The sequence below is a fragment of the Peromyscus eremicus genome, chromosome 1, assembly GCF_949786415.1.
Source record: "Peromyscus eremicus chromosome 1, PerEre_H2_v1, whole genome shotgun sequence".
Taxonomy (NCBI): Eukaryota; Metazoa; Chordata; class Mammalia; order Rodentia; family Cricetidae; genus Peromyscus; species Peromyscus eremicus.
Window position 1 is genome coordinate 139,574,146 of NC_081416.1, and position 19,414 is coordinate 139,593,559.

Here is a 19,414-nt window from a genome sequence, read left to right on the forward strand (position 1 = left end):
ATTTGCACTTTTCTGTCAATTATTTATAAATCTATACTGTACTATTAATTACAGTGCTACTCAGAGTGAAAGAAATATAGCAAATATTAGGGTACAATTGAGAAAAGATTCCCATTTCTCAACAACTAGTATACTAAAGCCAGCCTGAACTGTTATATGTTATTGGTGAAAATTGAAGAGAGAAAGCCAGGATCTGAAAGCTTCATTGATCTTATCAGAATATCCTATATCTGGACTTCACATTGATATTTGTATGAGCTACTCGGCATTCTCAGACAGTTATTGCCATCATCATTTAAGCCAAGATCTCTCTCAACATGTGAGTATTTTCATAGCCAAGCAAAACCTTGGAAAGTCTGTCTACTTTGTTTGATAAGGAAGAAGACGATTTTGCAGAAGACATGTTGCTCAGTTGCTGAACAGAGGCACTAAATCAGTCAGAATGAATAAATTGTCATTTGTTTGTTAGAAATGAGAAATAAATAAGGTATCAAAATACTGTACTGTGAAACCATTACTAATAAAAAAATTGAAACTCCTTCTGAATTGACTTTCTGTCCTAAAATCTGTTTTTCTTGATGTAAAATGACACTATTGTCAATGATTGTCAAATGTTGTGATTTCTTTATAAAAGATCTTTTAGTCAGCATCCTGTGTTAGGATATAATGAGACCACATTCATTAGTGACATGTGTGAGTGAATCCTCTACTTTATATTCCTCTTCCCCATCTCCCAGCCAAGTTTTTTTTTTTTTTCGAGACAGGGTTTCTCTGTGTAGCTTTGCACCTTTCCTGGAACTCACTTGGTAGCCCAGGCTGGCCTTGAACTCACAGAGATCCGCCTGGCTCTGCCTCCCGAGTGCTGGGATTAAAGGCGTGCGCCACCACCGCCCGGCCCAGCCCAGTTTTTATTTGCTATTTCTACTTGCAATTATCAATACACTCTTCACTTTCTGAAACATGTATTCCCTGCCTACCTTCTTCCTCATGGCTCCTGTTTTCCTTTTAGGACAAAAATCTCAGGCAGCCCTACATCAAAACACTTAAATGAACTGGCTAGATACCAGATGTGTTGTTTTTGTTTTTGAGTCAGGATTACATGCTTCTGTATCATCAATTCCATATGAATTTGTTCTCCTGAAACTATATATTTAGAGATGTATGGCTTCCTAAATGCAAATATAAAACATTTTCTTCATTTGTTTATGGATGAACACATAGTTTGTACCATGGCCTTGCTCTTATGTAGATTGGCATAAATATAACGAATTTTTTATGTCTGTTATAAAAAGAAAATTTATTAATTCTTAGGAAATAATTAGAGGAAATCTGTAAAATGGTATGCTAATTTCAAAGTATTCAAAATACAGAGGATCGGCCGGGCAGCGGTGGTGCACGCCTTTAATTCCAGCACTAGAAAGGCAGAGCCAGGCGGATCTCTGTGGGTTCAAGGCCAGGCTGGTTTACAGAGTCAGGTCCAGGACAGGCACCAAAACTACACAGAGAAATCCTGTCTCGAAAACAAACAAACAAAAAACAAAAAAAAATGAAGAGGATCCACTCTTAAAATACGTATCTGTGGATCTTTTCCATTTCAGCATGCAGTAGTCATTACTCTATTTATCGTGTGAATCATGTATTCTTATATTATACTGCTCTAGTGTTCATCTACTTTCTCTCTCAACCTACTTTCAAGATCTCAAACACCAGGTTCTTTCTTAATATATCTACATATCAAAAAGAAGCTCATATGTGCTGATAAGAAACAACACATGCTCTTTTTGTTTTTAAGTACTATATTACTTCCCTGAGTGTCATCAGTTTCAAAAATCCATTTTCCTGATATTGTATAATGTTAAATTTATGGCTTAATCATTAGCAAATGCTTATATATAAAATACTGTCTTCGTACATTTATCTGTGGATAGACATCTAGTCTGGAGCCAGATCTTTGGTGTTGTGAATAGTGTAACAAGAAACATGAATTGTAATACCTCTGTTTTATGTTAGAAAATCTCAAAAAAATGTCCTGGAAATAATTAGAAAAAAAGCTGAAACATGGTGTACTGATTACAAAGTAGTTAATATATAGTAGATCCAATCTGAAAATACATTTCTAAGGAACTCCAATAGTACCTAAAGCCCATGCGCTTCATTCGAGAGACCTATACTCTGCCTAGCTGTAAGCAATTTGGTATGGGTCCTAGCAAGGAAGAAATATAACATTAATGCTGAGATGGCAAGATTGAATGAAATAGTGAAAAACCTTAATGTTAATTCTCTGAACTACATAGCTGAAGAGTCAACCTTCACTTAAAGCTGGATACTTAACTTATGACTGCATATTAATCACCAGTTTGTTATCATCAGCCAGAAGCCGAGCTTCATAGATACCTGGTTTCCATGTCACTAGCTTATGTCAATTATATAACAATATGTGTCCTGGAAATTCAGAGTCTTAAACAAAGGGGAAAATAAAAATGTTTGTTGAAAGAAGAAAGAAGCACCTTTCAAACGAGAGACTTCATTAAATGTGCATACATTCAGCTGTTGATATTCCAGACCCTGAGTTTATGTCTTGTTTAGTCAAGTAACTACAGCGCTATTCAGAGTAAAAGAAATGAAGCAATTCTTGGGCCACATTCGGGACACTCTAAAGATAATCTATTTCTTCAAAAGCTAGGATCATAAATCAGGCCTAGGTCTAAATATTCTAAGCCAAGCTCTGAAAATATCACTTGTCTTATAGGTGGGAATTTGTACCTCAGACTGACAATTGTATGAATTGGTTAGCATCCTCAGATGCTATCCATTAGAGCTTTCTATCAGCAGATGAACATATCCACAGCCAGGCAAAGTATGGGCAAACATGTCTTCTATGATGTGAAAAAAGAAGAAGACAATTGTCCAGTAGACTTTTTGCAATCTGTACATTGTACCTGATAAATTCAGCATAAATAAATGTGTCATGGGTTGCTCAAGGTAAATTAGAGATAAGTGAGGCAGTATAAATAATAGAAAACTTGAAGTATTCATCTGAGATGACTGAATTGGTATAAAAATATGCTTTACATAAAATGAAAAAAGGGGCTTTTGATTGGAAAATGTTACATGTTCTTTCTAAAAGGAACTTTCAACTAGCATACAAAGTTGGAAGTTTTATTATGAGATATTTAGGAGTACTGTGTTTTCACAGTTCCTCCGTTCCCTGCTCCTTTCCTTCATCACTTATGTCCACTTACACTTTCTCGTTTCAGGCTGCAACAGTTAGTAATCCGTTCACTTTCTATAAGATATGTTCTCTTATCCTTCTGGCCCTTTATATTTCTTCCTTCATGGTTCCAGTTTTATCTTCAGGATATTAAACCACCCTCACCCATACATTAACATGTATATGTATCAAGAGGACACTCAGATGTGCACGTGAGAGACAGCACATCTAATTTGTATTATTTGAGTCTAGATTATTTGCTTCAGTATCACCATAAATTACATAAGTTTAGGCTTATGTACTCATCAAAATAATATAAATATATATATATATAACTATATATAACTATATATAAATATATAACTATATATAACTATATAAATAACTATATATATAACTATATATAACTATATATTTATATATATATATATTATATATATATATATATATATAATCTCACATTTCATTTGTGCCTTAGTCTGTGGATAGGCACCTAGTCTGGTATCATACCTTTGCTCTTGTGACCAGTGCAAAAAGACACATACATGTGCATTATCTCTGTAAGAGGAAGGAAAATGCTTTAAAACATGCTTAGGAAATAAACAGAGAGCACTTCTAATGTGGTATCCTAATTACAAATGAGTTAAAACACAATTGATCCAGTTTGAAAATTAATTTCTAAGGATCTCTGACTCCCCCAAAGCCTATTTATTTATGTCAATGTTCTTGGGGCCTCACGTTGTACAGTGATGGTCCTTGCTTTCATCACTGGGGATACAGAAGCCTATTGGAAATTGAGTATTAATGTTCGCATGCTAGATATGAGTGAGATAGGGATCTTAAGAGGCTTTAGCATTTATGATGCAAGCTCCAAAACTGAAAACCTCACATTAGAGCTAAACACTAAATTTAGAGCTGCTTTCTGTACACCAGTGAACTGTTTTCTGTTTAGGAAGATTACAGCCTGAGTAGATGTTTGATTTAATAACACTACCTTCTCTCAGTTATTCCTCAGTTACCGTCTCATAAATCCAGAACCTTTTCTAAAAGAAAAATAAGAAAAATGATGCCTTGTTGAAAGAGGGGATGGTACTCTTCACAATAGAGACCTTATTAAAAGCATCCTCACATGGTCACTGATCTACATCTCTGAGTATATGATATCAAGAACCTGAGAAAACAAAATGGACATCAACAGAAGCAATGTCATGGCTTACCTGATTTCTCTGAAGTATAAGCAACTCTTCAGGCTTATAACCTGAAACACAATACATATAAAATAAGTCAGTAAAGACAATGCCTCAAGGCAATATAAAGTAATATCCAAGTTTGGCTACCTTATATCTTTTTTCTGTTTCATGGTAATTTGTGATGTACTGGTTTCTATTCTACTTTCATGTTCTGGGAAATTCTGTAGGACATGCATGTGGTTCTGTTTTTGTTTTTGTAGTTCAGCATCTTTTTGTGTCTGTATCTTTATTGATGGTTGTTGTGGATCTGCTTATCTTGTTATTTTATTAACAGCTTGTATTTCAGAGTTGTAGATCAAAGGGCAGCTTACACCCATGCCCCAAGAGGTTTATAGATTGTTTGTGAAAATAAGTGCTGAAGTCCTTGGATCTTCTCCAGACTTGGAATTGTTGACAATTATTTTCAATTTCCTGTTAGCAGTATACCCTTCTACTAATATTTATGTTTGTCACAAGCTTCTACTTCTCTTGCACATAGTTGAGTATGGTCATTGTTGAATCGTAACTGTCCCCATTGTCATTTTCCTGCTGATCCACATTTGTTTTGATATTCATTGAATGGTTTCACTGTGCTGGAAATAGCCCTAATTGTATCTTGGAACTAGGAGGCAGTGAGTTACAGGATAGTGTATGCTGTATAAAAAATAAAACTTAGTCCCTTTTCTGATAATAAAAATAAATTGTCAATGATTCTCCAATGTTATTTGTTCTTTCTAGAAGAGACATTTAATTTCAATTCAAAGGAACTGGTTTCATGATGTCATGTCTATACATTCTTATCTTGGTGGCTCCTCAAATTCCTGCTCCTCTTCCTTATCACCCATCCTAACTTTCAGATTTCTATGTCTACCTAAAACAGTCAACTCTCTATACTTTTTCATGTCACAATTATTTCTTATCTTCTTCACTGCTGTTTATTTCATCTGTTATGGTTACAGTTATCTTTTTGGGAACTAACCCTATACTCCCTCCTACATCAATACACATTTATAACAAGTAGAAGCTCAGGTGTGCAGGTGAGAGACAAGATATGCTGTACTTGTTTCTAGATAAAATACTTTCCCTGAAATTAAATAATTTTTGGCTTTATAGCTTTCAATTTTACATATACCATGTTTTATTTATGCTTTTAGTTATGTGATAGCAGTTTTCACTCTGTTACACTAGTGAGCATTTCTTACCTTCCACTCAGTATTTCAACATAGAATGTCTCCAGGTGTAAGAGCATTTGTGTGTTTTCTTACCTATCAATCCACATAACACCATCTGGCAATAGTAAATCTGGCAGGCAGGTTAAAAAGAAAAGTTTCCTGGACTTTTGAGATTGTTTTATCTTTATCCTACAACTAAAATGTGTGGTATCTTCAGCAATACAGTGCTACCATGTAGTTATGGATGGTAACTGTGGGCAATGGCAGCATCCTGCTCTTTTTGGTACAATTGAAGTATCAGTGACCAATTGCTTATATGGATGGATCCCATGCCTTGAAACATAATTCATAGTATGGAAGCTGTATTATCTACCCAGGAAGGTTAATTTTACTATCATTCTTCATATTTAGTTATATTTTGAGATTAGTTTACTAACTAATGCTCTTCAATAAAGGTTCAGACTATATCTAACCCAAAAGCATCCGCTGTTTGGAATACTTTTCAAAGTATCAGAAGATGGTATGCTGTCTGCCAAGAGCAAAACAATCAATAGTCCTTCCCATGCCTGGATAGATGGCTCAAAGATTCAGAGCATTGACTGCTTTTCTAGTTCTCCAAGTGTTATTCCACATGATTGCTCACAATTGTCTGTAGCTCTAACCTCAGAGCAATGCCCTGTTCTAGTCTCCTTGGCATAAGGCATGCAGGTGGTGCACACATATATATGCATGGAAACATGCATACACATAAAATAAACACAAAGGAAAAAATTAAAAATAGTCCTACACAGCTATGATGCTCATGAACTAAAACCATTACCATTATGGTAATTTATCCTAAAAGGTATCACCCTGTACAAAACTCAAGTACAAATGTCTCAAGTACTTCAACATATAGCCAGATACCCTGAATCTGATAGAAAATAAAGTAAAGGATACTAATGAACTCATTGGAACAGGAAAAAGACTTTCTGAATGGGACACCAATGACATGATCATTAAGAACAACATTAAAAGACACTTCATGAAACTGAAATGATTCTATATGGCAAGGACACCATTATTTAGGCAATGTAGAAGGCTACCAATTGAGAAAAGATGTTTTCCAACTACACATATAACAGAGGGTGAATATCTGAAATATATAAAAGAACTAAAGAAAATAAACTGGACAACTAGAAAACAAATAACTCAATTTTAAAAACTGATGTACAGTTCTAAACAGAATTCTCAAAGGTAAAATACAAATGGCTGAGAAAAACTCAAAGAAAAGCTCAACAACTTAGTCCTCAGGGAAATTCATATGAAAATGACTTTGAGATTTCTTCTTACATGAGTGAGAAGGGCCAAGATCAGTAAAACAAATGATAGTTCATGCTGGTAAGGGGAACACTCATCCATTGCTGATGGGAGTGCAAACTTCTACAGCCAATCTGGAAGTCAATGTGGTGGTTCCTCAGGAAGCATAGAATAAATTTACCTCAAGTTCCATCTATACCACACTTGACATAGATCAAATGACTATATATCCTACTACAGAAATATTTACTCTGTATGTTCATAGTATTCTATTCATAGCAACTGGAAATGGAAAATTGCCCAGATGCCCATCAACAGATTAATGGATAATGAAGATGTGATACATTTACACAATTGAATTTCATTCAGCTGTTAAAAAAATGAAAACATGAATTTCACAGTTAAATGTATAGAGCTAGAAAAATCAAGCTGAATGAGGTAATGCATACCTAGAAAGACAAATATGGTATGTACTCCCTTATATGTAGGTGTAAACTATTAAGTTGTTGATAAATAAGCTACAATCTATTTAACCATAGAGGTTAGGTATAGAACAAAGGACTGGCGTGAGGGGAGGATCCCCAAAGAAGGGGAAAATAGAATATATAGCTATGGAGAGAGACAATGGGAAGACTGAAATATGAAGAGGAAATGGAGAGGGATGAAGAAGAGGGTAAATGAGAGGAAACCAAGAAGGATGGATAACTCTAAGGAACATTTCATGGATTATATGGAAACCCACAACACCAAAAGAATCTAAAAGTATGTCCATTTACAAAAGAAATTTAAATAGAGTCATCAAATAATGAGAAAGACAAATGCCTAACTCGCTATCTATCTGTCACTACCAAGTGAAACCTCCAGTGCCAGAAATAGAGAACATCTAATTGAAATTTTGATCACATGAAGAAATCAAACCACTGAGGCAACTGTTAAAGCTATTGATTTTTATCCACAAACGGATGATAAGGTGTTATTTCTGAGGACAAACCTACCTATCTGATTGAACAGAAAAATTTAACTGGTACCTAACTTGAGCCTTTGGTTGCTACTACTGACTAGTATTCACCATATTGGAAACTATTCACACTACAAGATGTGAAACAGGAAAGAATTTATTAATATAAATCAGTAAACCAGCAAATATCTAAAGTGAAGAGGAAACTAATAACACTTGTATTTCAACAATAACCATTAATGTAAGTGGTAGTAATTTTCAAATCTAAGACACAGACTAATTGGCCTGTTGTTTATCTGCAAGAAATGTGGTTATCAGCTAAATATTTATGCAGACTGAAAGGCAAAGAATTATAAATGATATTTCAAGAAAACAAAATCTGACAGCAGAATAGAGTTCCATGCTTATATCTGAAAAAGTAGATTTCAGGTTAAAACTGTCAGAAAAAAAGAGGTCAATAATTTAAAATTAAAAATGGGATGAGGGATGAGGGAAATGGCTCAATAGTTAAGAGTACTTGTAGCTCTAGCAGATAACATATGTACAATTGAAAGAACCCACATGAAGACTAACAACTGTTTGTACCTCCAGTTCCAGAAGATTCAATTTTCTTTTCTGGCCTCTGCAGACACTAGACATACATGCAGTACACATGCACATATGTAGGAAAACATACATATACATAAAATGAAAACAAAATAACTTTGAAAAATGAATAGTTTATCAAGAAGATCCAATAATTATAAACATGTATTATTGGATATCCCACAAAGACCCAGATAACCTAATGCGGACTTTCAATGCCCCACTCTAATCAATATAGAGTTCATTCATAGAGAAAAGAAAGGTCAAGAAAGAAAATTCAGAGTTTAAACTATGCCATTGATCAAATGGGCTTTAAAAATATCTGAAGAACATTCTATATGATAATATTAAAATATTCATTCTTCTCAGCACATCATGGAACTTTCTTTAGAGCAGAGCAGATTTTATGCCATGAAAGAAGTCTTAGCAAATAGAAAGAACTGAGATAATTTCTTATATCTGATCAGACTGTCATGAAATAAAGAGAAAAATAAAGAAACTAGAAAAGATATGGAAACATAAAGGAATGGTGCAATGTACTTTTCAAAGCTAGGTGGATTACTCAAGAAATTGCAGAATGGGGCATGTTTAAACACTTGGAATCAAAGGAAAATGAAATACAATTTACCAGAACCTTTGAGATTCAGCAGAGGAAATTACAAGACAATTTTTGTATCTTTGGCAGCCTATAATTTAAAACAAGAAGAGAAACCTCAAACAAATAATCCAGTGGTATACCTAAAACTCTTATAAAAATGAGAACTAGACAAATACAAAAAGTAGCAGAAGGAAAGAAACAGTGAAAATCAGGGAATAAATTAATGAAATCAAGAATAGACTAGAAATTATCAATGAGACCATGCTGATTCTTTGAAAAGACAAACAATAATAGCAAAACCTTATTCAAACTGCCCAAAAGAAAAAAAGAGAAACAATACAAACTAATACAATTATTCATGAAAAGGAGATTATTGCAACTTATAACATAAAGCCATATTATGAGATATCCTGAAGACATATTTTCCAATCAATTTATCATTTTAGAAGAAATGTTTGCACTTAATGGCACATATGACCTACTAAAATTAAATTGATTTGATATAAGCAACTAACACATTTATAATAAGTTTAAAGCAATAATAGTCTCCAAAAGAAAAGATAGGACTGGAATATTCACTGCTCAATTCTGTAAGACCTTTAAAGAACTAATTTTTCAGAAATTATTCCACTGAAAGAACATGGATCTCTGGATAAGTTTGCAGAGAAGAGTGTGTCTCTGTGATCAGGTAAAGGAGACAGAACAAGAACAAATACAAATTACCAGTTGTAGTGGTGCAACCAGATAATCCCAGCACGCTGGAGACAACAGCACATAGATATCTATGAGTTTAAAGCCACCCTGATCTACATATTAAATTCCAGGACATCCAAGACTACATAGTGAGAACTTGTCTTAAAAACAAAAACAGCATATGTTTGTGTGTGTGTGTGTGTGTGTGTGTGTGTGTGTGTGTGTGTGATACATTTTCAGAAATTGATTAATGAAGTGGACCAGTACCTGAAAACAAACAAGGAAAAAAGAAAGTGCAACCCACAAAAGTAAGCCACTCACTGCCTCGTGTGCACAGTTCAGAGGTAGCAAGGGGAGGATAACAGAGTCTGTTTCCAATAGGTGAAGTGTGGACAGCATACCATCATGACAGGCAACAGCCCTCACAAGTCTTAAATCTAGATACAATTTTTGGTGACACAATGATTCATTTGATGTATGGGTTATTGGCAGAGAAAAATCCTATTTTATGACACTATATGACTCTGAAGACAGTGATCTGTGCTCTTCTGAGATGAAATAGATTTAAAAACTAAACTGAGCTATTATCAGGGCCTGTGATCAGGGAACATTCACAGGCATGCCATAACTTGTGGATTATAGAAAACTCAGCAAGGAAATCATGTACAGAAGGAGAAATGGACTCTGAAAAGCCAGTGGCTACATGTGCCAAGAGCTTTGCTCAAGTTGGGAAGTGTATGGGGAAACATGATCCTATCTTCAGTGGACAGTGGCAGATCATATCAATTGATAATTAAAATGTGTTAAATAGCTCTGATGCTAAGGAAAATGGATATATTAAATTCTCAAATTATCTCTCTCTTGTTCACTGAGGTAGAGCACAAGCACTAGAAAGTTGTAGAGATATACATGATTCCCACAGTGCCATCTCCCCAGAAAGGTGGTTACTGCTCAAGAGGTCTTCACCTGTATTGATCTCAGTATTGTAGTTACTTCCTACACTCCCAGAACTTTTGGCAGGCATCTACATCAAAAACGTTATCCACTTCATAGTGGGCCCTGGGGAGTTATGAGAAAATCTGCCTGCACACAAAGTGCAAAGCTAAGTGTGGATAACAGAGACCTCCTCCTACTCAAAGAAGAGAAACTATTGAATTTAAAGGTGTCTTTGGTGGATATGACACTTGTCCAATATAAACTCAGAAACCAGCATAAAGATGTATTCATAAGCACAACTAACAACATTCCTGCTCCATGCAGTCTCTATTTTATGAGGACCCCAAAAGAACCTACTCTAACAAACTTTCTTTATCCCTGATGATTTGTTTTTCTTTCTACATGATTAGCAAAATTCTACTTTATTGTAATTTTAAGTTTAATTTTTAACATGTTATTCCTTTTCACATATACATCTAATTATGTTTATGTATTTTTTCCATTTTTGTTAATTCCTTCTTTTTAACTCCTGTCTTCTTCCCTCATGTCTACATTAGAGGTATTTTGATTTTACTGTATTCTTTCCATGATATTTTTATGTTTTATTATCTATGCCCATTTTTTACATTCATCTACATATTTTGGACTTTTTCATTGTTGGTATTTATATTTTTTCTAATCAGTTGCTCTTTCTTTTTCTGTCTATGACATTCTTATCTACCCACTTCTCTTACTCCTTTTATTAAACCTTCCCTCTTCTCTATTAATTCTCTTATACCAATTCACTTACCAACTATTTCTAACTTACTTTTAATATTTTTAAAGACTTATTTTTTATTTATTAGGTGTATGTATCTATACATGAATGTAGGTATGGATGTGAGTGAAGTGACCATAGAGGCCATAAGAGGGCACTGAATCCCTTGGAGAAGGATTTATAAGTAGTTGCTAGCCACTCGACATGGGTATTAGGAATTGAACTTGGGTCCTCTGAAAGAGTCTCACATGCTTTTATGAATAGAGCAGCATAGTTGAGCAAGTGTTTCTGTGGTAGGATATGAAATTGGGAACAGCCTAAAAGTGGTACAGTTATTCAATGAAATATTACACAGCTGTTAAAAATGAAAATATGAAACTCACACATCCTTGAGGCAGGAGAAGAGGCTTAGACTTGCCTCTAATGAATGTACCAGGCTCTGCTAACTCCCCATGGGAGGCCTTAACTTCTTGTAGGAGGGAATGGGGGTATGTTGCGGGGCAGACTGGAGGAGCCGGAGGAGGGAAGATGAGGATCTGTGATTGGTATGTAAAATGAATTTTAAAAATTTCTTAATAAAAAATAAAAAAAATAAAGAAAATATGAATTTCTCAGGCAAATGCAAGGAGCTAGAAAAATTATACTGAGTGAGGTAGCCTAGACTCAAAATGATAAATATGCTATGTATTTGTCTATTTGTGGATATTAGCTGTTAAGGTTTTGATAAGCAAACTACAATCCATATAACCACAGAGGTTAGGGACCATGGAGGAAGATGGGCTCTCCCTAGAAAGAGGAAGTAGAATAGACAGTTATGGATGGATAGGGGTGAGATCAGGAGAATAGAACAGGAGAATGAAATAGGGAGGGAGAAGGGAGAGTGGGATAAGGAAGGGAATACAGGGAGAGACAGATAAAGCTACAGGTCATTTGAAAGATAGTATGAAAACCTAATGCAGTATAAGCTTCCTAAAATACATACATATGGGAAAGAAATCTAAAGGGAATCATCAAATAACAGGGGAGATAAAGTCTCAACTAGGCATCTCTCATCACCAAATGAAACCTTCAGTTCTGGAAACAGGTTACATAGAATTGAGTTGTTGGCCAAAGGGCTTGATGGACACCATCAAGCATTCATGGCTATTACCAAACCTACTGGTTGCTCTCTATAAACTAATGGTATGGGCCTATTGCTGAAGACAGCATCTACACTTGTCATTGAACACAGAGAAGTCAAGCTGCTACCTACATAAGAGCCTTCACCCCTATGGACTAGTGTTCATGATATTAAAACATATTCTGCCCACTACCAGAAGAGACAGGTAAACACCAACCCAGATACAAACCCTTTGTTCTACAATGGTGACTGGTGCATTATTAGTTTGTGCAATAGTAGCCCAAAACTTGTGGGAATAACCAACAACTACATGATTGATTTATATTCCACTCCATGACAGGAAACTCATGCCTGACACTGCTCAGGTGAACAAGAACCTGAGACTAGATAGTCCAAGGACCTGGTCAAATCTAAATACTACTGTTCTACTAAAGGAACAAGGCAAAAATTTACTTCTAACAACATTCTGCTATACTTATAATTTTGTCCTTTGCTCAGAGAAGTTTATTCCTGAAGAAGAAGTAAACAAATATGAAGACTCACAAGAGAACAAAGTACAGAGAGTGGGAGAGCTTGGTACACTCAATATTAAATGGTATGTCTTGATCAAATCCATCCCATCATAGCTTAGGGAAGCCTGTGGAAGAGGAAGCAGAAAGATGGTAAGAACCAGTGAGGATGGAGGACACCAAGAAAAAAATACTTTCTAAACACAGCACAATTGATACACATATGAACTCAGACAGACTGTGGCAGTCCCTATACAAAGATCTAAACCAGATGGTGTCTCAGTAATGAGAGAAAAAGTGGGCACAAGAACCCATCCCAATCAAAGAAGCTATCTCTAATTGCTAACCACTCACAAAGGAAAAATTAATTCTCTCCAAATGAATTTCACTGATATATAAACCACCCACAAAGACAGACCACATGCCGAACAGTAGATGACAAACAAAGTGAACTCAATTGCATTTTGCAGGTTCCTTGTCTCATAATTCAGTGTCCAGACATTATTTTTCTTTTTGTCCATTTTTCCTTACAGGTCTTTTGCATATGCATTATTGTTTCTGATGATCTGTTTTTATGAGATTTCTCTGTGTTTTAGTGTGTGTCTCCTTGTCTATATGTGTTTCTTGTACTCTTTCTTTGGATCTTTTTCTCCTGGTAGTTTGCTTTGTCCTTTTTTAATCTTATCATTAATTTTTTTGTTTGTTTGTATCCAAATGGGAGAGAGAAAGAAAGGGACAACATTTTGGACTCCACTTAGAGTGCCCTATTCTTCCAGATCTTGGTCTTTCCACAGACCTTGAGAAAATCCCAAGAGTAATTTAAAGAGAAGTGAAACTAATGCAGAATTACTTGCAGAGCTTTCCAGAAGGAAGAGACATCACAAAAGTAAAAAGCAACTTCATGCTTGAACCAAAGTAGAAATACTGGACTACAAAGTGTGGAGTGGTGACTGGTATTTTCAGAAGAAAAGGTACCATGGTAAACAAGCAAACAGCATGTATGCTGCCAAGGCAGGAAAGTTGGCCAAAAGCAATTCAGTATTCCATGGAGGCTGGATGTTTTCAGAGGGTGAGAGTGTAACTGACATGTCTGTCACAGGAGTTCTCTGAAAATGGAAGACAGTGTGTCTAGGGGAATGTGAAAATCCTCCAGTGTGGAAGGTTGACTGACTCCAGAGAAGACAAGAAATAGAAGAAGGGAAATAAGAGATTAAAGTTGAAGAGACACAATGGAAAAAGATGATAATAAAACTCCTTGGTAAATTCTCCCACATAGTTCATTAGAAAGAATGTTGAGGTTCTTAGAAGACAACCCCTGAACAAAGGCAAATAGGAAGGAAACATGTTTGTTTTGAATCAACTTCATGATCAAATTATTGTTTCATATGGCCAAAAGAACATATCGATTAAAAGAAACCCTCCATTTTCTGGCTGAAGTTTAAATCAGAAGTGGATTAAATAAGTTAAATTTTAATCTTTTATGTTAATGATTAAATTCCACTCTTTCAGGAGGACATAGAATGTTGTAATAAGAACAAATGTCTTCTGTACCTAAAATTTCAATTATACGATTAACATGTAAAAAAAAAAATGTCACTCTGTGCAATTTATCTTTGCGTGTTTCTTGTTTTTAAAGAGTTTTCACTACTTAAAGTCACTAATATATCTTCAGGCTCTTGCTGAATATAAAACTTTCTCTCCTGGGCTCTGGAAAGTTCCCTAGTTGATACAGGGATGTCCCTTTCTTCTGGAAACTTTGGCAAGTCTATCTGCATTAGTTTTTCTTCTTGAAAAGTCCTCCTGGTCATTTCTGAAGTGTTGGGGAAGAGCAAAGATATAAAAGAGTGGGGCATGACAAGAAAAAAATGGAAGGCATAGTAGTGTAAAATTCCAAGAAAAAATACTTGCCTGAGACTTGCAACAGGAATAAACATTAACAGTTTAATAATATAGATACAGGTTAAATTGCTACAATGTGCATGAAAGGAATTGGGATTCAATGTTTAGAGTGATAAATAAAAAAAGAAATAGTACTCCTGGAGCTCCACCTGGAGCCTGGCCGTGGATCTCTGCATCCGGTTCCCTCAGTCATTGGATGGGGTTTCTAGCATGACAGTTAGGGTGTTTGGCCATCCTATCACCAGAGTAGGTCAGTTCGGGCTGTCTCTCGACCATTGCCAGTAGTCTATAGTGGAGGTATCTTTGTGGATTTCTGTGGACCTCTTTAGCACTTTGCTTCTTCCTATTCTCAGGTGGTCTTCATTTATCATGGTCTCTTATCCTTGTTCTCTCTCTCTGTTGTTGATCCAGCTGGGATCTCCCGCTCCCCTAAGCTCTCTTTCCCTCGACCTTTGCCCTTCATTACCCCCACTCACATCCAGGTTGTTCATGTAGATCTCATCCGTTTCTCTGTCATTGGATGATCCCTGTGTCTTTCTTAGGGTCCTGTTTTCTAGGTAGCCTCTCTGGAGTTGTGAGTAGCAGTCTAGTCATCTTTGCTTTACGTCTGGTATCCTCCTGTGAGTGAGTACATACTATGTTTGTCTTTCTGAGTCTGGGTAACCTCACTCAGGATGATTTTTTTAGATCCATCCATTTGCCTGCAAACCTCATGATGTCATGAAAGAGAAAGGTTTGTACGAGCGAGAATTATAGAGACCAAGGTTAGATAAAGCACAGGGACAAATAGCCAAACGATTGGAAACACATGAACTATGAACTGAGGAGCCCCCAACTGGATCAGGCCCTCTGGATAAGTGAGACAATTGATTAGCTTGATCTGTTTGGGAGGCATCCAGGCACTGGGACCAGGACCTGTCCTCAGTGCATGTGCTGGCTCTTTGGAACCTGAGGCTTATACAGGGACACTTGGCTCAGCCTGGGAGGAGGGGACTGGACCTGCCTGGACTGAATCTACCAAGTTGAACTCAATCCTCAGGGGAGTCTTTGCCATGGAGGAGATGGGAATGGGGGGTGGGCTGGGGGGAAGGGGAGGCAGAAGGGGGGAGAACAAGGGAATCCATGCCTGATATGTAAAATTAAATTAAATTATAAAATAAAATAAAAAAATTGTTAGAACACAAATTAAAAAAAGAAATAGTAAATTTGAGTCAAAGAGAATTGATGAGAAAGGTGTAAGTATTAGTTTTTAATTTTTGGTAAAAACAACAAATAAACTCCAAATAAGTTACATATAGATTGTGCAAGATGGAGCAAAAGGATAACAAATAGTTTGATTAAATGCTATTAAAATTTAATTGCTCATAATAACATCTACATGAACTAGCTTAAAATATACTTATCAAAACAATTATTTGTAGTTTTTGGTATTTTTGTTAGGCTTCAACAAATTGAGGAAAATGAGTCATAACAATATCAAAAATTTATTTAAAAGTTTTTATCTTAAAGCTTTATAGATAATAGCTTATTGTTTCATACAGTAGTTAAAATTACAAGACTTGAAAAGCTGAACTTTCAGATGTGCAGCAATCAAACCTTGGAGGTATACATCAATAAGGACAAGTATCAATGAGAGTACCTAATATTTTGCCCTGCAAGTTCACCCAGCACCAAAGGGATGGTGTATTTGAACTTACACTTAAAAAAAAAGATTTTACTAGACTAAGTGCTTTCCTGAAGCTTTGCTTAGCATTAGAACATCTCCATGAAGGGATAAGTGCCTGTCTCCATATTAAATGTTGTATAGTTTCCCATATCTTAGTGGGTTCATGGACATCTCTGTAGGCAGAGTTTTCCTGTCCCAACTGCTTGCTCTCATAACCAACATGGAGATTTATATTAAGTATAAATGATTGGTCAATAGCTCAGGCTTGTTACTAACTAGCTCTTACAACTTAACTCGTTTCAATTAATCTTTGTGCTGTTCTGAGGCTCATGGCTTTTACCTCTATCCCATTTTGTGTGTCCTGCTCATTCTGTGTCTGGCTGGCAACTCCTCTGACTCCACCCTTCTTCCTCTCAGCATTTTCTTAATCTGTTTTTTCCATCTAACATCCTTCTGCCCAGCTATAGGCCAGTAAGCTCTTTATTAGCCAATGAGAGTAATATATATACATAGTATACAAAAAGGTTATTCCCAAGCACCTCTCTATTATGAAAATTAAGGATCAATTTTTAATAAAGTATGTGCTAGCTATATCTTCCTCTTTATCATCCCTCACAAACAAATAATGTCTTGCTCAGATCCTGTCCTCAGAATATCAATCCTAGACCAATGACATGGTCCTGAAAAAGTTGGGAAAATAAGATACGTTCCAACTGAATTGAAATGGCCCTGGCAGTGGGATCAGGATCTATCCCTTGTGCATGAACTGGCTTTTTGGAGGCCATTACCTATGGTGGAATACCTTGGTCAGCCTTGATGTGGGGAGGAGGGGCTTGGTCCTGCTTCAACTGAATGTACCAGCCTTTGCTGACTCTCCATGGGAGGCCTTACCCTTTTGGAGGAGGGGATGGAAGAGGAGGAGGGGCAAGCCTCGGGTAGAGCAGGAGGAGGAATGAGAGGGTGATCTGTGGTTGGTATATAAAATGGCTAAAAAGTTTTAAATAAAAAAAAGAAAAGGCCCCTTTCAAGTGCTTCAGACAACTAATACTGCCAAATGGTCAGCAGAAAATGATGGACTCATTCCTTTTACTTGAGCTAAGAGGTATAATTTTAAAGGTGCTAAAAGGAAAAAGAAAAAGACTGGTGGGAAGTAGATGGGGTACCCAGGGAATCTTTAAAGTTAACTCTAAGAATAAAGCTACTAGAGAACATCTGGTAATTTCAAGAATTGTGTTTTATATGCTTGTCTATTTATCTCATCCAATGGGGGATCTTGGAGCCTGTACCCATGTCCTAAGTGCCTCAATGACAAGAGGAAAAACCACAAGTGCTCTGTGCTCAATGTTTCTTAAGATAACTCATGATGGCACTATGAAAGACAAAACCTTCACTATAGCTTACTAAGCAACTACTGTGGGACCAAAATACTAACACAATCACCATACAATTTCCCCTGGATTTCAATGCTTTTAATGAAACTGATTGTTGGACTAAATGGCCTACACTTACGTCCTTTGTTCTCCATGTCTACAATAACTTCATAGAAATTTCAAGAGAGCAACCCAAATATATTTAAGGCTAAGGTCAAATAGCTACAAAACATTAATCAGATCTATTCTGGTGGTCAAATATCAATAAAAGTATAGACATGATAAACTGTATTTATTATACTCAAGAGAATGAATGGATACTTCCAGATTGTAAAACAAATATGTTTTATAATAAAGATATCAAGAACATATAAATTAATTTTAAAGAATAAAATAAATATGAAAAGGAACTAAAAATAATAAAAAGAAAAAGAATGGAATTATAATAAATAAAAAGTAATGGTTTTGGTCATAGTGTTTTATGAAAGCATTCAAAACTCTAAAACATCCTTCTATATCTGCTAATAAGGCATTCCCCCATCCAAATTCTAATCTAGCCAATAATCAGCCTTTCTCTGTGGCTTCAGCTTTAGTTGCTGCTTCTAGGTTCATGTTGTGAGTTACTATCCTGTCTTCAATGATGAACTATGATAAGGATGTGTGAGACAAATAAACCCTTTCCTCCCCAAGGTGATTTAGTCATTGTGTACTTATTACAAAAATAGAAAGAAAATTAGGATCATATGTATCTATATGACCTACCTGGTTTTTGGTTAACTTGACACAAAGTAGAATAAGACAATGATAATTAAGAAAGTATCTCCATAAAATTGGCCTGCAGGTAAGCTGTAAGTCATTTTCTTAATTAGTGATAGGTGTTTTTTGAACCCAATGCATCATCGGTGGTACCAATCCTGATCAGATGGCCCCATGATATGTAAGATAGTAGGCTAAGCAAGACATGGTGAACAAGTCAGTAAGTAATGTTCTACCTTGTTTTTTGCTTCACTTCATGGCTGCAGGTTCCTGCCTATACTTCCCACAGTGATGGACCATGTCCTGAAAGTTGTGAAATGAAATAAACCCTATCCTAGCCAAGTTTATTTTAATCATGGTGTTTTTATCAGAGCAATAAAAGCTCAAACAGACAGAAATTGATACTACCAGGTTTATGGGATATTACTGTGACAGATATAACCATGTTTTTGATGGATTATGGAAATACTTTAGAACTTAGGGCTAGAAAAGCCATTGACTAGTCAGAGCTTAACGAGCTATTATGGGAAGTAAGAAGACAGTGCTAAGAATCCTGACTTAAATGGGAATCATTTAGAGATTCTCTCCAGGCCATTCCATAATTTGAATTAAAAATATGTTTGGAACAACTGGGGCTGAAGAAACCGTTATGATTG

At 35.8% G+C, this 19,414-nt stretch overlaps 1 non-coding gene across 1 annotated transcript; it reads right to left on the reverse strand.

The window, feature by feature from the left end:
* Positions 1 to 232: 232 nt before the first annotated feature.
* On the reverse strand, positions 233 to 298 carry LOC131903245 (small nucleolar RNA SNORD109A). Its single transcript, XR_009377485.1, has one exon. It is a non-coding gene; the product is annotated as a small nucleolar RNA SNORD109A (small nucleolar RNA).
* Between the last annotated feature and the right edge of the window lie 19,116 nt (positions 299 to 19,414).